Source organism: Mercenaria mercenaria, chromosome 6 (genome assembly GCF_021730395.1).
Source record: "Mercenaria mercenaria strain notata chromosome 6, MADL_Memer_1, whole genome shotgun sequence".
In the NCBI taxonomy this organism is placed as follows: Eukaryota; Metazoa; Mollusca; class Bivalvia; order Venerida; family Veneridae; genus Mercenaria; species Mercenaria mercenaria.
The window spans coordinates 3633787-3656536 of NC_069366.1; positions in this window are offsets into that span (position 1 = coordinate 3633787).

Consider the following 22750-nt stretch of genomic DNA (forward strand, 5'->3'; position numbering starts at 1 on the left):
TTTTTCTTCAGTTATATGGAGTAGAATGTTCAACAGAATTTGGAAAAACTTCCCTCAGGTATTCTGGCTTAAGGCCATTCTTATATATGTAAAAAAGGTTCAGTTTTTGCATTTTCTACGATCGGACAAGGAGAACAAGTCTAATTCTTGTGTAAGACGTTCTATTGAGATGGAACGCGTGAGACCTGCTCAGGATCCATGCTGTTCGCTAACAGTTTCTCTAATTCCAATAGGCTTTGAAAGCGAACAGCATGGATCCTGAGCAGACTGCATTATTGGAAACGACAACGGAAAACTTCTTTATTGCAGCTGCGGTCAGGGTTCGATTCCCGGCGCGACCATCTTTTTTCTATACGTCGTGTATATGACATTTTTAAATAGTTTATAGAAAAGAAAATTCCTATTTTAAGTTTCATAATGTGACAACTTCAGCTTGAAAGGTATCCTTGATGAACTGATAATTCTGCTTTTTAATCGAACTTCCTTTCAATATTTTACTCCGTAGATACCATTTGTAGTAGAAGTTTATCGTGAAGTATATCCTGTGCATTTAATGAATATTGATTAAGGAATATTAAAGCCGGTTTGCCTAGGGTCTATACATTTCGGAAAAAAACAACAAACAAACTGTGAGAACAATATACATCTCGCGGGAAGGTCTATCTTTGCATGTCTACCGTTTTTCTGTTACTCTAGCCAGGCCTGTTCACGTGCACGAATAGACATGCTCTCTTGCAAAACCAATCATTCTGAAAACAAAGTGGTCATTTGTTAGTAATGAAATCGAATATGTCTGTGAATTCGATCTTCAAACATTCAATCAAACTAGTACCATTTCTTTCATTTCACATATTAGACATGTATACACTGTTACATAATTACTATCAAAATATTCGGCAACTCTAATATGAAATAATGTAAATTATATTGATACTCTGTATTATTTATTTTTTATTAGTTAGGTTAATCTATGAGATTTGGATAATTTTAAATCCAGATTTCCCAGTTGTTTTTATTTTCTACTTTAATACAGGATTGCTGAATTAAAAACCGAGATGCATTATATTTATTTTAACAATAAGAGATGGGGACGTTTTGATGAATATTTTACTTATTAAGAATATTATACGGGACCGCGAGATTGGAAATTCTGGAAACTTTTCCCAGATTGTTTAACCAAAAAATTAAACGTTTAGAGGCAATATATCGTTCAGAACTTGTTCAGTCAAAAAGTTTTAAAGAGATGTTGAAATTAAGTTAAAAAAGTTAACAACGCGACGTTATGTAACTCTGATATATTTTATCAAAACTGTACAAAAGAATTATTGTGCATTTTGAATAAGTTCTAAACGGAGGATTGGTAATGGCGGACAGGTTATAGATCACTAATTTGCATAGTTTACGTTAACGCAGCTTTGGTTTAATTATACCATGGATGTAGTTTTGAAAATTTTGGTAGGAATTTAAAACGGGAAGGTTATTTAGACCCCATTACCGCATTTATGTGCTTTTGAAGTTTTTGACGGTAATTCTCTCTTGAAAAATGTCTCTCCCGTACTTATGTTATTACTGTATGTCCATCAAAATGAGGGGAGGATTGGCCGGACAACGTGTGACGGCACTATGAATACCATTTCATATTAAATATAATTTGGAAGATAGATTTTGGCGTAATATAACCAAAAAAAAGTAATAAAACACTGTAGATAACTTGTATTAAATATATACAGGCACATTTAATGATATCTAATTTCTTTTCGCGACGAAATGAGTATGGTGCGTTCTGTCACTTGAATGATATCTTCATCCCTGCCCACATAACATTTTATTCGTTATATTTTTCACATCATTTAATAGATATAATTATCAGTATCTGTGAATTGCAAGAGTCCATTTTTATAACTTTTAATGCGTGCACTTTTTTTTCTAGGTTGACACAGGAGTTGTTTACTGGAATCAGAAAACGGGACGACTATTTATTTTCACGATAGAGAATATGCTTATTAAATGTGTGAAGTTTCTACTAGTTTGATCAACAGATACAGGCAGACAGCCCGGATGTGCCATTCGTTCTCAGTGACATTCGTAACAACAGATACAAGCTTGTACTTATTGAAATCATGAAACTGAATATTTCCATGGGGTGCATCATTTGTAACTTGCTTACATATCGTGTTCCAGCAAAATAACCAACATGCGTCTTTTTAAAACGCTCGTTTTGGATACATCTTGGACATTATAAGGGGTGTACTGCTCTTCTTACAGACGGCAAAACAAAAAGCCTATAGCGGGAATCAACATTCCATGAGAATAACGAAAAAATGTACAGGGCAGTAGTTTAAAAGAGGTGTACTAGACTGATTTGTTGAGTCAACGGCGCAGAATTAATTTCAAAAAATGTGCGAATTTTTTTTTTCAATTGAAAAGAAAATATTAAAATTTCTTGATGTTTTTGATTACTCACATTTAATTTGTTATTTCTTAGGAAAAGAAATGAAAATGATTCTAATCTTTGAAAAAAGATTTAAACAATTTTTTAAGTTAATAAAAGTTCTTTTTTTGACATACCAATTAAAAAACAATATCAATTTTTTTTTCTTCCCTGCTTTGCTTTTCTTTTTTTTAAAATACCCTTTTCTGTAATATGACTGACATTATTTTGCACTTTCAGTTGTCCCCATTTACGAAATCAAATTTACAAATAAAAAAAAAAATACGGGGTTTGTATTCTGCATATACGGGGAAAAAAATGGGAATGATCTTTTAAAAAAATGGGCCCTGAATTCCCCGAAAACGAAAAAAAAACAGTCTAAAAATGCCAAATATGGAAACGATACCCCGCTTTCTTGCTAAACGGGAAAAACTGGCCCGTAACAAAAACTACAGGGTTTGTATACCCCAAACAAAGCAAAACTTCCGATATGACACAAGTACGTTTCCATGCCTAAGGGGGCAGTAAGTACCCCCAAGTAAAAAGTCAGTTTCATCCCGATACCCCAAAAGGGACTGAAAATTGCGTAACCAGAATACGGGCTAGTCCCTAAATAATCAAAAAAAACAGTTTCGTATATGCCCGATATGACAAAAATAGGGACCTAAAAAGTATATATGGTTACGAAAAAACCTATATTGGAACAACAAGTCCCTATATGCCCTAAATTTTTGATGCTACACATTCCGAAGACAAAAAAACGGGATCCCTTTACTACGTATACCAAAATCGGCTCGTAAGTGTTCGTTACTAAAATCGGACGTATCGGGAAATAAGTCTCAAGACCCTTCGAATCATGAAAATGAAACTTAGTTAAAGAGGACCGCATAACACCACTCTAGGGATTTTTTTTAAATGTTTGTATATTGCATATTTACGGGAATTTTCATTTTTGTATTTTCGCGTATGGGATCCCGTATTGCATGCAAATAGACTTCCCTTTACTGATTTTTTAATACGGCGACGATATTAGGGCCGTTTTTTGTAAAAACATCCCGTAACTTCCCCCTATTTTCGAAACGGGGCCCTTTCTTCCGTATATTCCCTTTTTCGCGGTATTTGACTCTATATTGTGTTTTGTTCAGAAGTGTTTTTCTATTTCCCTGCCGTCCCAAAAATTGATGCTTTCAATAAGAGGTCTTAAGTAAGATGTAAAAATTTTATTGATGAAAAGCGTTTCAGTTGTATTTAATGGACGAAAGACCGAGCACTTTCGATGCTGATTAAAAATTTATTGTATGGTCTGTCATTTTCCCTCTTTACTGAAAAATAATTCCCCAAAAGTTTATATGGCGGAAAACTAAGCGGTGTATTTTCAAAAATAAGGGATGATTTAATGGAATTAGATAACCCAAAGAACATCACTTCTGTTTTAGCTGGGTTAAACTTAATTAGCCATTGCTTTGTCCGCTAAGATTTTTTTCGAGGTCAGAATTTAACATTTCTTCCATTAGAGGAATGTCGTTGGTAGAGACTGCAAGGGAGCTGTCGTCAACAAATAGACGAGTAGTACTTATAAGTGATTCAGCAATATTGTTACCGTAAACCATAAATAGTAAGGGACAGAGCACTGACCCTTGAGGAACCCCAGCATTTACATATTTTGTATCGGAAAATGATTGTCTGACGAATACTCTTTGAGAACCGTATTTTAAGTAATTATCTATCCAGCTGAGAATATTGCCCGATATACCATACACTCTGAGTTTGAAGATCAACCCCTTATGCCAGACTCTATAAAATGCCTTGGATATGACACAACATACCGTACATGTCGGTTGTTTTTCGTCAGTGGATTTACATATTTGATTATAGATATCAATAAGTTGGTAGAGAGTGGAATGGCCAGGTAGGAAACCAGACTGATGTTTGTAAATAAGGTTATTGGAATGGAAATGATTATATATATATATATATTTTTTTAAACATGCTTCTTTCCAATACTTTACCTAAGCAGCTTATAAGGGAAATGGGTCTGTAGTTGGATGGCAAAGATTGTTCACCCTTTTTAAAGATTGGCATAACATTGGATAGTTTCCATGGTTTTGGATAAATTTGTTCAGATATTGATCGATTGAATAAAATTGTAAACGGGAAACATACCTTGACGTCTGTCTTAGCATTTGGTGGCTTATTTCATCCGGGCCGCTGGCCTTAAAAATAGCTAACGGCCGTTATATCTTGTCCTGTTATGAATATGTTGGTGAGAATGCTATCGTTTTAAAGACTGAATTCTAGAAGACCAGTTTGTGAGTCATCAAGCGTTGATATAGAGACGAAATAGTTATTAAGAAGGTTTGCTTTGTCTTCGTCGGAGGTAGTATAATCATTATTATCATTTAATAGTGGCGGAATATAGTCAATATTGCTTGAGTTTTCTTTTACCATCATTCTTACCAATTGCCAGTATTGTCGAGGATTAGAAAAACTGATTTCATTCATCGAGAATTCTAATTTGTTAAAAATAATACATCCTTTGAGTGCTTTATCATATTTATTAACTTTATTTCGTACTGTTTTAAATTTTAACCAATCAGAAGTTTTACCAGATCTTAATGCGGTTTGCATTTGACGGTCGCGTTGTCTCGAGGTACGGCGATTTTCAGAGTTGTACCAAGGTTTATCGTTAGGCCGTATTGTTACTATGCTTGAAGGGACACAGGATTTGAGTAATTCTAAATATTTTTGGTGAAAAAGGTGAGTTGCATCATTAATTGATTCAGCACATAAAAAGACAAGTCTGTCGACAAAACCAAATCATTCAATGTTTGGAAGTCAGCTCGTTTGTAATTCCATAAACTCCCTTTATAGGAGGTAGAAGATACAAAATCACTTTTAATATAAGCAAAAGTGCCATAATGATCACTTATGTCGCCTTGTGTGTAATAAACGCCCGAGTATAGCGGGGTAATATCGCTGGAAATGGCTATCGGTGTGACAGGATGGTGTCACAAACTGACATACGGGCCTCATTGTATCTGTAGTTTAAATGCAGGTATAGAACCATCTTTTAGTACATTTTTGAGTAATTGAGATAAATGTCTGATTTTTCCCATAAAATACATTTCATCTTTTACCGTATTTCATAACTTAAATTTCCATGTACATGTGACAGGAAAGGCCGTATCGGCGACAGTAACCATCAGAACAAATCAACACCCTTTACAATATTTACAAATTTATTTACATCAGATGATTATTAACAATGAATAGATGATATGAAAAAAAAACAACAACTGATTATAAGAAAGAAAGAAGAAAAAAATCAAAGTCCAGTATCTCTAGATACAAAGTTCGTATAGTTCCATTCTAATGTGACGTGGCACAGTTCTTTAATTTAATTGCGAACTTCCAGTAGCACAAACAATACATAACAACATATCTTCTAATCAAGTCCCTTTAAACCGTGAATACGTTGATTCTGTTTTGGCTCCCTATGGTGGTAGGTGATTGCATCCCTGAGCTGACTTCAGAGGATAACAAAAATCAGCGTCTTTGCGGTTTACGGCATAACCATGGGACGAAAGCTCTGCGCTGGGAAAATCACATCCAGGCGAGTGAAGACAAGTGAACCTCGGGCATTGTACTTCCGGGTTATGATGTCACCAGGAAAAATCGTCTGGCGGAAGAAGCTAAAATATATAACATATGGTAAGCACCATAGCAAAACAAAAAAGTCAGGGCATAAAACTGCTCCTTTGGGTACACCATACCTTTGTAGGCTCCCATAAATATTACGTGCTACTTATACAAAACATATGTGCTACTAAGTTCATACGTCACGTGATTAAAATACGTCACTAATTATTTCCATTATTACAAAATTTAATTACTTAAAAGTATAACATTGAAGTATGAAAAGATATGAAAAGTTTATGATGAAACATTATAGATACGGAAATGATAAACTGCAGCTATTATTTACAACTACAAATTAACAAAATTTAATGTAAATCAAACGTTATATCATAGTTGGCATCCATATAATATCTAATGCCATACACTAAAACGGACATTTTATGCATATGCAATAGACTGGCACACAATTTCATATTACAATACATACATGGTACTAGACTTGCCATATAGATTGATACATAACAATACAATGCAGTAATGGCGTTCCATAATTAACAAAATGTTTGACATAGGTTTTTGAAACAGTGCTTTACAATTATCACGATACAAATTTCAGTATAAATCTTACATCTTATATAAACGAAACGTTTATACTCCTCTTTCGAAATAATTTACAAAAGTCTGGAAAATTTAATAAATTATCCTGATATACCGAAACTAGCTAAAATCATATGCCGAAAAGTAAATGTTACAGAATTCTGTAGAATGCACAAAAAGTTACCAAATAAAAATCGTAATGCAAAAATCATACAAAAATCTAACAAATAAACTTCTTACCTCGATCGAGCATAAATTTCTAGAAAGGGAAAATAATTCAGACATAGATTGTCTATAATGTCGGAAGGTGGTGTGCGAAAGGGCATATCTAGTCCAGTCTATTTAAAGGGTAATGTCCCGCCAAATACTGAATTTCATAGGATTCACGGCTTATGCGTGAGCTCCGACTATTGTTATTTTCACGGGATTCACGATATAGCCGGGAAATCTGACTACTTAGTCGCGAATTGAAATTGACAATTTGAGGCCCATTATAGTGGTTTTGGGGATAAAAACATAAATTACTGAAGTTTATAAAATATCAACTTTTTTATTACTGAACCGAATTTAATAAAATTTACATGGACATTTAAGTTATGAAATACAGAAAAACATTAGAGGTATTTTATGCGTGAAACCTGACATTTACCTCAATAACTCAAAAATTTACAAAAAGATGATGCATTACCTGCATTTACACTACAGATAAAATAAGGCCCGTATGTCAATTTGTGACACACGCCCCTCCCTTAAAAAGAAAATTTATAATTTTCTTAAATGAAAACAAAATGAAATACTGAAAATAACAAACACACAAAAAAAAACACACTGTCACTATCTGTCCACCATATAATATAGCCACCTGTCTACACTCTACTCAAATAATCTGCGCCTACATTTTCTCTACCAGGAATTGCTCTTATACTGATCCTATATTGCTGTAATGCCAAATCCCATCTCATCAGCCTGGAATTGCTAAGTTTCGCTTTATTCAAATAAGTGAGCAGCTGATGATCTGTCTCTAATACAAAGTCTTTACCGAACAAATACCGGTGAAACTTAGCTACTGCCCATACTATCGCTAAACACTCCTTCTCTATCACTGAGTACTTTTGCTCCCTAGGTAGCAATTTCCTACTAGCATACGCTACAGGTAATTAAACTCCATCACTTTCCTGAAGTAAGTCTGAGCCTAAACCTACATCTGAAGCATCTACTCTCAATATAAAAGTCTGATCTAAATCTGGCAACTTCAAAATAGGCGGACCCATTAAGCTAGCCTTCAAAGTCTGGAAAGCCTTTTCTTGAAATTCACACCACTCTACAAGATTTGGCTGACCCTTTTTCGTCAAATCTGTGAGTGGAACTGCAATGGCGGCAAAATTGGGGATAAACTTTCTGTAAAATCCGACTACACCTAAGAATGAACGTTTGCCTTCTTTGTTTTCGGTCTCTCGGCATTCTGTAGGCTGTACTTATTTGGAACTGGTTCAAGGGTCTGGACATCTCCTATCATGTGCCCTAAAATTCTAATTCTGAAAACCTATAAAAAATTTAGTCGGTTTTGCTGTTAACTTCCCTCTCTTAGTCGGGTTTAAAAACTCAAAAAGTGCTACAAATTGTTCTGGCCATGTGATTGTAAAAACCCCAGGAATATAATGAAGCTACCCTGATTGTAGGCCCCCAAAACCTTTCCCGCATCAGTTAAAAAAACGTTCCCAGGGTGCGTTAACAAAATAAAGGGAAATCTTACGGAATTGAAAAAAAATTTTTTCGGGGTTTCAAAAGCAGTCATGGTTAACCCTTTTCGGGAAAAGGAACCTTCCGGGAAAACCTTTGTCAAGTTATTTTTAAAAAAATATCTATATTTTAATAGTTTGAAACATCTCCTCCATGTTTGGAAAGGTTCCGCATCAAAAACCCGGGTAGTTTGTTGAGGGGAAAAAAACCATACAAAAAAACCTAATACGTTATCTTTTTCCTTTTTGAGGACAATAGGGGGGGGAAAATGGAGTTTTGAGGGTTCGATTATCCCAACCCCCAAATTTTATTTTACTTCCTCTTCCACTACTGGCTGTGAAAAAAAAGGAAAATGGGGTTAACCCTTTACTTTTTAAAGGGATCTGTATTGAAAAATAAATATCATTTCAACTAAGTTAGTATTCCCGGGAATATCTGTCAGTCCCTCTAAAAAAATTTTTCAAACCCAAACCCTACTATTTCCCTGCTTACATTTATGGTAACTCTGGTTTTTTACCTCAACATCGTTGTACGTTTCTATACCCTGCTTTATGGGCCCAAAAAATATACCCTTTTTCTTTTTTACTGAAAACTCATCATACTTTCTTTTGGATCAAATCGGGCCCAAAAACTCTCTGATCCCCCCATCAAAGCTGCTAAAACCTTATTTAAAAATCCCCTTATCTGGTATAGATTTTTACCCTTTCCCTTTTCCACAGTACCGTCTCAGCACTTTTGCATGAAAATTTTTTTAACGTTTCTTTCACTTTATGCCTATGTCTACTTTCGTCTACATCTATCCTGTAATCTAATCTATTTCCTACCCCCTTTTAAACTAGACCCTTCCAATTAAAAAAAACCTTTTTAAGTTTTGTGGGTAACAATACAAGTCCCTTTAAACTCCTCCCTTAAACCCCTATCTCTAGCCCCCTTATTGTAATACTTCTTGTTCTAATACCCTTTGCAATGTTGCGAGCTATCTTACACGAATCCCCCAATTTTTCCCTTAAAAAACCATAAAAAAATGGAAAGGGGGTTTTAAACCTAAACATTCCCCTTTCTTCCCACCCCAAATTTAGCAAGTCATCGGCCCAACGGTTTGTTTACCGTAAAGTAACTAAAAAGGAAAAACCCCAAAAACTTTCTTGGGAAATTTCACTTTTAAGCAAAAAAACATGAAATTAAAATCCCCTATCCCAATCTCTGGGTTTCTTAAATAAATACGCTTAACTTTTGCCTCAAACAACCGTTAAACTTTTACAAAACCCCTTTACACATGGGGTGAATGGTGTTGTAGTTAACTGCCTTCATGAAAAATAATCTACTAACTTCTCCCCTAAGGTTTGACGAAACTGCAACCCACAATCGGTAAGCTTTTCCTCGGCCCTTTTCCAAAATTTTAAGTACATATCTACAAATTTCCCTCTGCTATTTCCCCGTTTAAATAAGGTATTTGTATGGTTTCCCGGATATCTAGTAGCATAATCTACCATAGTAAAAAATGTATCTTTTTTTCCTATAGTCATAGGTTTTGATCGGACCAACGAGGGCGACAGCAAATCTCTTAAACGGAGTATCAACAAAGGGATTTTTCCTAACGGGGAAACTTACTCTTACCCTTTGCTATAGTTTCGTTTTAAAAAACTAATGATGACAGTACCTCCTAACCTTGCCATTTTCCCTGGTTTTGTAAAATTTGCCCAATTTCCCCATCACAGTTTTCCTTACACCAAAATGGCCTGAAAAGTAAAGAAACATTGAATTTTTCACCGTTTTTTTCTAAAAACATTTAGGGACAATCAATGTCTACTTTTGTTAAAATTTTTTTGGGGTTTTTATATTTTATATAACAAACTATTCCCAATCTCCAAAATAACTGAAATTTTTCCCCTTCCCCTGCTTTAAACGACCTTCCTCAGCCTTTTCTACCCCAAATTAAAGGCTATCTTTCCTGTTTTCTTAAAAACCCCTACAGTATTTTCTAAAATTGAGAGGAGCTTTTAAACTTTACTTGCTTTTTAAAATTTTGGGGCACTTAGTTTCTAAAGGGTGACGCTAAAATACTGAAGGGTTTACAGCCCCCCTCCCTTACCAAATTTTAACATCATTTTAGGGGTTTTCTACAACCAAAGCCTTACGTACCCCTTTAAATACGGACAATCAAAATCTATTTAGCTATGTACCTATTTTGACTCCCCCTTTTTTACTTATTCCCAGGTTTTCTCTAAAACCCCGACTTTCTTCAACTAATCCCGTTCACTATCAAAACATGTACCAAAACCCGAAACTCCCCAAGCGATTTTCATCCCTACCCTTTCAAATACCGGGTTTGTAGGACATTTACTTAAAACTAAGCATCCTAACCCCCCTTTTATCACGAGATCTATAATATATTTCCATCTCTGACCTATTTACTTACCCTATCTCATCCCCTATTTTTCCTCACCCCTATCCCAGATTTGGTAAAGGCCTTATCTCTATTTTTATTTTCCCTTTCTTTCTATTCCCCCTTTTTTACTTTCCCCTTCCGCTCTCCCTTTAAATTTTGGCTGGGATTAAACACTATTACCGTACTTTCCCCCCTACAGTTAAAATGGTATGCCCTAACACCACAATTTGTAAAATTCAGTACACCAAAGGGGGGTTTAAAACCCTCCCAATTAGCCATTGCTACTACCTTATTATGTGCCCTTTTTACGGACTATGGATTTCTGTTCCCGAGGTAAATTTTATATGGTTTATTCTTCGGTCCTTATTTTGGGTTTGATTCACGACTTCTTGGGACCCCCCACGAGTCTTTTTCAAACCCAAAACTGCATCTTCTGCTACATCCCTTTCTTTAAAAAAAACCCTTACCCCACTCAAAATTTTGGTATAGTTCTCTATTTTCATACATCTAAAAATTGGTCCCCAAGTATTTAAAAATTAAAAATCCTTCGTATTTTTTCTCTACCCTTTCTCAATCTAAGCCAACCACTAAATTTTACTTAAAATTTTGGGTAGAAACCCACAAAAGGGTTATTTTTACGGAAAGGGCCTTTTGTTCTAAAACTTTTTCTTATACCCTGTCGTGAGTTCGAAAAATGACCCTAGCAAAGCGGCTTTAGTTTATCATAGTCCTTTTCCCACTTTCCCAAGGGAAAATCTATCAAAACCCCTCTTTCCCTACCTTTTTGAAGGGAAAGGTAAATTAAATGACCCTATCTCTTTGTTTCCCCAAACCTGCCCCAACAGCGTACTTTCGTTCCCTTTTAGTCCCCATCCAAAGGAATCAAATTTTTCATCAAAGGGGGACATCTTAACCTTTACCTTTTTTTTTACTCCCTTCTTTTCTAAGTCTGTCTTAAAATTAAGTTCGGGTTTTTAATTTCCTCCCTTTTTGTTCCCTTTTCTGTTTCTAATTCCCACTAACTTAATTCTCCCTTTTTATTTTTTAACTTTTTCCGTTCTAACTTACGTTTATACTCTATTTTTCCTTCTGCAAACCCAGCCCCAAAATCTAATCTTTTCCTTTTCCCGCCTCTAATTTTCCTCTTCTTTCTCTCCCCTGCTTCTAGGCCCTTTCCCTTTTTGCTTTAAAACTTTTTTTGTTTTTATATTCTATCTTTTTTTCTTTTCAACCCAGCTTCTAAATCTAATTTTTTCCTTCTCTGCTTCTAACCATCTTTCTCTGCCTTGCTCTTAATTTCTTGCCTTAATCTATCTTTCTCTGCCCTTTAAACTACTATGTCTTTCCCCACGTTCGCTAGCCTGCTCTTTAAAAAAAAGTTCGTAACTCCCCTCCTTTATAACCCAAAACCTGTCCTTTCCTTTGTTAAAACCCATACATTTTCATGTTTAAATGAGTACACTACTTACCCTATATAAAACTCGTACAACAGCTACTATAACAACCCCGGACACTAGTTAAACAATCGGGGAATAAAGAGTACATAGTTTACCTAAAAGGGTCTACAGTTTTTCCCAAAGCCCAAAAAAAATACTAACCAAAGTTATCCCAACAAACTCCTCACTAAAAAAAATAATACCCTAAATTTGCCAAAAGTACTGGCCAATCAAATTTTCAAGGCAAAAAAATCAACAATGTACGTGACAGTAGGCGTAAAAAATACCCTACCCTTTTCAATTTTAAAAATCAACTGTAACTGGTTTTTTAAAACTTTAGTGTAACAAATAAAACAAAAAATAAACCAAAAAGGGTTTATCCCAAGATAAATTAGGTATAACACCACTGTGTAGCACTAAAAAACAACTAGGTTAAAAGGGATTTTTCAAGTAAAAAAAAGCTTTTTACACACACAAAGTAAGATACTGTATCTATATGTATACCCGTAACTAAAACATAAAAAGGGGTTTAAATGGGGGGGAAAATAGGCCGAAAGACAATTAAGAGGGGAGAAAGGTAAAAGCTCATTGCAAGGGCGGGGCACTCTCAACCCGATATATGGTGGCTTTTAAACATAGAGTGAACAGAATTAAAACCAAAAGGGAAAAATAAAAGGAACGAATTTACCCCCGGGAAACAAGTGTTTATATGGGAACTTCCCCTTTAGTCGGGGGCCCCTAAAGGTGGTTTGCTGAAGGGTAAGGAAACGTCCTAACTTGTCTGAGGTTTAAAAACGTCACTCTGAAAAATGAATTTAAAAATATTATATGGTTCCCCAAAAAGAACAAAACAAAAGGAATTTTTAAAAATTTTTGCGCAGTTAAATGATTTAATAATTTTGAAGCTACTGTGTCTGGTCGACCACCCTTTTAAACCCCATTGGCGTACATTTTATTAAATTCGGTTCGTAAAAAAAGTTATATTTTAAAATTTTAAAATTATGTTTTTACCCCCAAAAAACCATAAACGGGCCTTAAATTGTAAATTTAAACCCGCCCAAAGTAGTCAGTTTTCCCGGCTATATCGTGAATACCGTGAAAATAAAAATAGTCTGAGTACACGCATAAGCCATGAGTCCCATGAAATTTAGTATTTTTGCGGGATATTACCCTACAAATAGACTGGACTAGATATGCCTAGCGCACAGCACATTTCGACATTAGACGAATCTACGTCAAACTTATTTTTCTTGGTAGAAATTTATGCGCGATCGAGGTAAGAAGTCTATTTGTTAGATTTTTGTATACTTTTTTAATTACAATTTTTATTCAGTAAATTTTAGGTCATTCTACAGAATTTTGTAACAGATTTACCATTCGGCATGTGATTTTGGCTAGTTTCGGTATGTCAGGATAATATAGTAAATTTTACAGACTTTTGTAAATTATTTCGAAAGAGGAGTCTAAAATGTTTCATTTATATAAGCTGTAAGATTTGCAGTGAAATTTGTGAAACATGATAATTGTAAAGTACTCTTTGTCAAACTTTTCTTTGTTAATTATGGAACGCCGATACTGCATTGCATTGTAATGTTAAATCCATGTAGCAAGTTTAGTACCATGTATGTAACATGCTATTGTAATTTCAAAGTTCTAACACTGACTGTTCGTTGGCACAGATGTCTCCAAAACTTTGAATTTTAAGAAACAGAAAAATACAACATATCTTCAAGTAAAGTCCCTTTAAACCGTGAATACGTTGACTCCGTTTTGGCTCCCTATAATGGTAGGTCATTGGATCCCTGAGCTGAATTCAGTGGATCACAAAAGTGATCGTCTTTGAGGTTTACGGCACAACCAAGGGACGAAAGCTCTGCGCTGGGAAAGTCACATCCAGGTGAGTGAAAACAAGTGAACTGCGGGTATTGTACTTCCGGGTCGTGACATTATTACCAGGTACACTGCGAAAAAAGAGTTTATATACGGGAGTGTACGGGATCCCGTATATTATCTGTATACGGGAAGAAATACGGGAAAGCTAAAATACGGGCGTGTACGGGGCTTGTATATTTAAAAGTCCGTATACTTATAAAATACGGATTTCCGTATACTATGGAATACGGAATTCTTAGTATACGATACCCCGTATATTATTGAATTACGGGAAATTCAAAAAAGGGTTATTCTGATCTTTTAAAAACCCCGTATACCGTAAAGGCTTTTACTAAAAAAAAAAATATATAAACAGTTTTTAAAAATTTTTTACTTATAAAACAATTTTAATATTTTTAAGACGAAAAAAAGTCCAAAAATTCGAAAAAAAACCTCTTCGTTCGTTTTTAAACAGTATCGCTGAAACCCGAGATTAGGTCGTTTGTTGTGTTTTTTTGGGTTAACTTGCCTGAACCTTATACTCCCATAGTGACCTTCCATTTTTTGGGGGAGGAAACCCCCGGGGCCTAAACGTTTATCTTTAATCACGGCGACATCTCAAATGATCCTCACATGGAGAATTCAACACTCGAGTGGGCTGAACCCACAGGGTGAGGGGCAATTGGGTTTTTAAGTCATCGACTAAACCACCCCACGGAGACACCCCCGGGTAGGTGGGCCCTTTTTAAAATGTAGAAAATACATTTGGTTATAAAGAAAGCACATAAAAACCAAAAGTCATTATTTTAATTTATTCAAAGACATAAAATGTATTTTAAATTTTTTTTGTTCCCATGTTCACTTTCATGTTTTTTTAAAAAAAATTTTAAGGAAAAATATATTCATTGGGTTACTTTTGTTTCGAAGTAATTCCCAGATGTCATTAATACGGTGGCATAGCGGGAAAGGGGAAAATTTTTTTTTTTTCGTGCGCGGTGTTACCCACGTGCGTATGTGGTAATTCACATGTCGCGGGGGATAACTATCACTGCGCAAGTGAAGCTATCACGTTTTGCACGTTAAAATACCTTGCGCAGTGATAAAAACACGTGCGCCTGTTTTGCTGACAATGAAAAAACGGAAAAATCTGCAAATTTTTCTAAATGGATGTCTTTCATACGGAAGTGTTGTTTAGTAGTTAGCTGTAATTTACGAAGCTAGTGTTTCTTCTTTTTGAAAAAAGGCTGATATCTCGATTAGTTTCATTGGTAATTTTTCACGTTCGCTCGTGTCAGCTAACAACTGCGAACGTGATAGCTATCACATGCGAACGTGTTAGCTAAGATAGTTATCACGTGCGCACTTGTCAATCAACACATTCGCACGTTGAAGCTAACATCTGCGATTGTGGTGCTAACACGTGCGCACGTGATGAATAAAATGTTTCCTATGCCTTCTCTATTCCACCGTAGTATACGAGACTATTTTATTTCTCGTGGATGTAGTGTCCTTTAGTATTGACCTACCACATATGAATATGTCGTATATTTCCGTAAATTCATTTTCAATGTCCAAACATAGATAGCGATATAAATATTACATATATAATTCTTAGTTGATATTATACTCTCGCATGTGCAGGTAGCTGAGCGGCAAAGCGTTTAGCTGCCAGATATCAAGGTAGTGGTTTCGAGTTTTTGGCCATACCTTTTCCCCTATATTTTATTTGCAAACTTACCACTTACTTGTCAAACGCACCGTAATATTTATGGTCCGTTTATTAAAAGTTATCATATTCACCCGTTGTAAAAAAGTCGACTATTAAAAATATTCTAGACAAAAAGACACATAACCTGTCACAAGCGTACTAGAAAACAAATACTTCAAGAGAAAATAATTAAAATTCATAAAGATAAAACTGGTAGCGATAACATAACATTACTTTACTTTCAAGAAATGATAACCGTGGTAACGTGGGTGGGGCAATGATTAACTGTATAAAATACAAATATTGCGTGAATTTTACGAAAACGCTCTAACAATATTGGCAAAGATTAATGAGTGCCTTTCATTAAATCAAATGGTATAAGCATTTACACTGATTTACCCATCTCCACGAAAATAAACTGTACATATAATTTCTGCGAAACAGTTTTTTCCGCAATATTAATTGATAATAATTATATGCATATTAACAAAATTTAACAGATATAAATAGATAGACATAGCCCATGTACTCTAAGCCTGGTAATCCAGTCTGACAATTTCTAACATTTGTCTACCTGATAATTGACAATATCAGAAACTCGATGAATGCCAATTAACAGAATTTAGCGCAAATTAAGTGGGATCTTTAATGCATAGATATTAGGTATGATTTCTTCCGCCCAATCAGTGGGGAACACGCTCCGCGCGTTCATGTATCCCGAGGCGATAACATCTGGCTTAAGTGACCGCACGCGGTAGTCTGTATATTGCATTCCAAATTTCAGAGGGAAAGAATGTCACGGGTAAGTTCTTATTTGATTCAATATGTTTTAATTTTTAACAAACTGAATTTGACCGACTTTTTCTCAATATCAGTGTTTTTTTTTGTGACAAACCAGACTATGAATTATATTTCAATTAATCGGAAATAGGGTTGTTTCCCTATTAAGAATTTCGTTTAAAAAATTTTTGAAGAAAATACTCTTTTAACAAATTTGAAGCGTCAAAAAGTCAGTTTAATTTAAAAATTTGTATCTTTTAAAATTTAAAAAAGGGAATTTAGAAAAAGGATTCATTGATTTATCATTTTTTTCCCCCAAATCATCTTTAATGTTATTTCATTTATTCTTCATAATAGTCGGAAAAAAAAAACTTTACAAAAGTTGATGTTTGCACGTGTTTGAAATAAAAAAAAGACATATCGGGCAACAATCATTTGTGAACACCAAATTTTTTTTTTGGTTAAAAGAGATTAAAGTTGCAAAGGGCAAAAACAAATCCCCGATGGAAGTTTTTTTATGTAAAGTAGTAGCCCAAAGGGTACTTCTTTAAGAATAAATAGGCGGCAGCCCCAAATTTATTCATTCGATCAAAACTGAAATTCGGAAAAGCTTCAGAAGTTAATGATTCAATTTTTTAAAACTTTAGAAAAGGGGGAACGGTAAATTTAAGACAAAATAATTTTTTTTAGACTAAAAGTAAGGGTTTTGTGCTATTTTTTTTCAAGTATTTTTCAAAAAAAAAAGTTTGGTAATAAAAAAAAATCTATTATGTGAATTTTATTTTTTAAATTTGAAAGGTCAAGAATTTTTATTGATAAAAAATACGGAAAAATAAAGTAAATAGTCTTTTGCATTACCAACTTTTGTATTTTCTTTAAAACCGAAAAACGGGCAGCTTTACCTATCATTAAAATAATAGAAAAAATAATCAAAATTGTTGCTTTCCCCAAATAGGAAGAAGGTCGTAATTTGGTGAAAATGTGCTTTTCCCTTGTTTATTCGAAAGAAATCCTAATAAATAGATCCCAATTTTTCCATGTTTTGGCAAATTGTGTGAAGAGTGTTTAATCACCATTTTTCACTATAGAATACTTTGCTGAATGAGTGGTTTTCATGTTTATAACCCCACATGATCTAACCCCTATTTTTTTTTTCATTTTTTTCGTAATTTGTGATAAAATTTCATGAAAAATAGGTGTGGAAAAAGTAGTTCTCTAAAGAACGTAACGTGATCTGAAATTGTCGTTTTTTTTATATGAAACAAAAAAGGTTTTATTTAATGACCTTTTTCCACTAGTATTGTTGTTTTAGTTTGGGGGGGGGGTGAAACGATAATAATAAATTTGGTCAAATAATTTTATCTATGCATTTAAGGCCAACGGTTTACTAAACGAGTCTTCAATGAATTTTTAAAAAAATTTAAAATGAAATGCGGAACAAATGAATATGTAATTTTAAAAATTTTCATTTTTTCAAAAAAAAATAAATTTAGTAAATGAATAGCTATTTAAATATTTAAAGCGTTACTATTATATACTAAACAAACATTTTCTTCAGGCCCCTAATGTCAAAAAGTAATTTTCTCGCTTAGTTGTTATTTTTAAAAATTTCGCCCCCGATCGATTTTAAGGACCTTTACTTTTTAAAATTAAATTGACGAATTTCCATGACGGTTGTTTTAGTTTCTGTTTTTTTTTTTTTGAGTGTAAATCTTCAGAGCCACAAACTTTTTTTTCACAGAGCGAAAAATGATTTCCTTAACGGGTTTTCTAAGAAAGGGGGTCCAAAATAGAACAAAAAACGGCAAAAATTTGGGTTGTTTTAAAATTATCTCCCCAAATGAAAAAAAATTTGGGTTCGATTTAAAATTAGACTTTCACATTGGAGGCAAACTTTTTGAACGCAAATCAGGGTAAAAAACTGACGTCGTTTTACAACGAAAAAAACCAAAAAGGGTACCTATCACTTGTAGTAAGTGGGGTAACATTTTTTTATGACCCAGCCCTGCGAAAAAAGTTTTTAATAAACGGAGGGTAGGGGATCCCGTATATTACCCGAATGGGGGAAAAATAGGGGAAAACAAAAATACGGGGTGAACGGGGCTTGAAATTTTTAAAATCCGTATACTAATAAAAAAAACGGTTTTTCCGTATACATAAAATTCCCGGAATTCTTAGTAAAAACGATCCCCCGATATTGTTGAAATCCGGGAAATTCAAAAAAAAAGGGTTATTCGGGAACGATACGCACCGTATTTTCCCGAAAATTTTGTCGGGTGTACGGGAAACAAAAAACCGTAAATTACAAAATACGGGCCCGTAAATTTCCCGTATATGTTTCATATAAAACCCCGTATTTTTCCCCGTTTTCTGGATATAGGGGATTTTTAAAATTTTGAAATTTTCAAAATCCAGGTTAAAAATTTTCCCCGGGATTTTCCCTTTTGTATACAACTCCGATTTTCCCGTTATCCCGGGAATTACGGGTTTTAAAAAAAATTTTGGAAATTTTTCGAAATGGGGACGTAAATGCCCCGTTATTTTTCCAAAAACAACCCCGTATTTTCCCCCGTATTTTGCCGGTAAAAGGGGGATTTTATATTTTTGTATTTTAGAAATACGGGGAAAAATTTCCCCGAAATATTCTTCTTTTAAACAACTCCCGTTTTTTTCCCGTATTGCCGGAAAAAAAAGGGGAAATTTAAAAAATTTTTGTATTTTCGAAAATACGGCACTATATTCCAAATATTTTGGGTGTCCCAACTCCGTATATTTCCCTATTTTCCAAAAATAGGGTTTAAAAAATAATTTGAATATTTTAAAAATACGGCCTTTTTTTTTTCCCGTAAAATTCTTTGTTTACAACTCCGTATTTTCCCGAATATTTTTGGGATATACGGGATATGAAATATTTTTGTAAATTTTTAAAAATACGGGTTTAAAATTTTCCCGTATTTTTTCCCGTATAAACCCCCTTTAAAATTTCCCGTAAAATGCCGGAAATAGGGGATTTAAATTTTGTTTTTTTCGAAAATCGGACGTAATGTCCGTAATCTTGGTATCCAACTCCTATATTTCCCGTTTCCCGGGAAATAGGGGGTTTTAAAAAATTTTTATATTTTTCAAAAATAGGGGATCAATCAAAAGGTTTTAAGTAAAAATTATATTTTCTCCGGGGGGGTTTCAAAAGGGTCAAAGTTTTGAAAGGTTTTGGGGAACTTTTTACGTTTTGGGGGTAGGAATGAATCCAATTTAAAAGGAAAGATTTGGTTTAATTATTTAAATGGAAAACCCGAACGGAAAAAACAAAAAAGGCCAAACCCAAAAAAAAAATTTAAAAATCAAAAAATGAAGAATCCATCTTTTTCATCTAGCCTTTTCCCCATTTTTTTTTAACTTTTAAATCTAAATAGCCGACGGGAAAAAAGGGAAAAGGATTTTTAAATTCACCCCTTTATTTATTTGGGGTGATAATACACCCGTGGATAAACGCCATTGTAAAATTCTAATGCAACAAAAAATTTACTCTTTTTCGGGCACTTTTCCCAAACGCTTGTGCATAAAATGAAAATATTTATAAAAAAAAAGGGGGAACAAATCCATTTATATTTTGTACTGAAAAAGTAAATAAGACATGTTTTGGCCCTTTTTTACTTATAAAATCAATTCAAAATATTTTTAACAGACGAAAAATAATCGATATAAGTGTCCTTGCCCCCAAAGATTCGAAAAAAACCCCCTTTTCCTTTGGGATTTATTACAGTATCGTCTGCTACCGCCGGGTAGGTCTTTTTTTGTGTTTTTTTGGGGGATAAGGGTTGCCTGACACACTTTTGGCCTTTTTAAGGGAATTTCCTGTTTTTTTGGGGGAGGAATCCCCAGGTGCCCTAACGTGCATTTTTTTTTTTTTCATCGTAAACGAGCAAAGCACCTGTTTTAAAGCTTCCTCACAGGGAAAATTTTTAAAACACCCCCTTGAAGGCTTGAACCCGCATCGGTGAGGGGCCCAACTGGTTTGAATCACGATCAAAACACCCCCACCACAAAACCCACCCCAAAGGGGGGTCAAATTTTTAAACCAACATTTTAGATAAAAAGGGCTTTTTGGGAAATAAGAAAGCACAAAATCTACTGAAGTCTTTCATTTTTAATAAAATTTCAAAGAGTTTAAAAAATTTTAAAATTTATCCCTTTTTTGTTCAGTTCACTTTCAACTGTTCCTTAATTAAAAATCATTAACGAATAAAAATTTTCATATCCTTTGATTTTTGGTTTAAAAGAAATTCGGGCAGAGTTCAAATTTATGGGTACGGGGAAAAGCGGGGACATAGGAAATTTTTTTTTTTTCCCTGTGCGCCCGTGTTAGCTACCACTTGCGTATGTGGTAATTCAAACGTGCGGGGGTTTGATAACTATCAGGGTTCGCAAGTAAACACACTTTTATACACCATGTGCCCTGTGATAACAAACCCCGTGCCAGGGTTTTGGGCTATAAAGGGAAAAAGCGTAAAATATCTGAAATTTTTTCCCAAAAGGGAAATGTTTTTTCATAAGGAAGTTTTATTTATATTTAGTTAATTTACGAATAAGTGTTTCTTTTTTTTAAAAAAAGGCTGATATCCGTTATTTTTCGTTGGTAAAATTTAAACGTTCGCACGTGCCCGCTAAAAACCCGGAAAAACGTGACACCCTACACATCGAACGGTTGCTAAGAAAATTTTATTACGTGCGCACGTTTTAAACCCAACGCATTCGCACGTGGTACCCTAACATGGGGCAAATGGGGTGCTAACACGGGGTCCACTTTGAAAAAAAATTTTTTCCTATTCCCCCCCCATTCCCTTTTAATATACACTGTGGCAGACTTTTTATTTCTCGGGGAAATTTGGGGGCCTTTGGGAAATTGACCTACCCCTGGGGAATTTTTCGTATTTTTCCAAAAAATTCCCTTTTAAAAGCCCCAAACAAAAATTTCGATAAAAATATTACTTTATGTAATTCTTTTGATTTTTATACTATCGCATGTGCAGGTAGCGGGGGCGGCAAAGTTTTTTAGCTGCCAAAAACCGGGTAGGGGGTTTTCGAGTTTTGGCCAAAACCTTTTTCCCCAAATTTTTTTGCAGATTTTCCCACTTTTTGAAAAAAAAAAGCACATTACCATCACAAGCGTACTAAAAAATAAATACTTTAAGAAAAAAAAAATTTATAAAGAAAACCGGGCGATAACATCACATTACTTTTTTTTAAAGCAATGAAAACCCCGTGGAACGTGGATGGCTTTACACGATTGACTGTAAAAAAATTACAAATATGCAAAAACAAGAAAACGCTCAAAAATATTGGAAAGTTTAATGAGTGTCTTTAAATTAAAAAAAATGATATAATTTTTTAACACGATTTGCCCATCCCACGAAAAAAAAACTGTAAAAATTTCCCTATATAATTTCTGCCAACATTAACTGCAACTTTAAATTTTATAAAAATTGTTTCATTTTTAAATTTAAATCAGAAATTAATAGCCCATGTACCCAACCCCTGGTAACCCAGCCCTGAAAATTTCCCAAAAAACATTTTTCTCCCTGAAAATTTTCCCAATATGGGAAACCGATGAATCCCAAATTTTAAACAAAAATTAGCGAAAATTAAATTTGGGGACCCTTTAAATTTCATAGACATTAGGTACCCAAATCAGTTGGGAACACCCCTTTCCCGTCACGCTTCGCGGGTTCAAAAACCCGAAGCGGAAACCCTCGGGCTAATTTACCCATAAACCGCACGCGATAATCGGGTATATTGTTTTTTCAGGGGGAAAGGAAGTCACGAGTAATATTTATTTGATTTAAAAATGTTTTTTTTTTTAAAAAAACTGATTTTTTTTTTTTTTTGTGACAAAACCCAAACCCGAAATATTTCAAATTAAACGGAAACACGGGTTGCTTTTTTTTGCTTTAACAAAAACAGAAGCATCAAAAAGGGCAGTTTTTAAATTTTTGGGAATCTTTTATAAAAAAAAAATTCAGAATACCTTAAATATTTTATTTTATTCAAACATTCATTCATTCATTCCTTTTTTTTCACAATTAATCATTTAAAATATTATTTCATTCTTCTCTCATCCGATAGTCAAAAAGGATGTCAGTCACCAAATGTTGATGTTT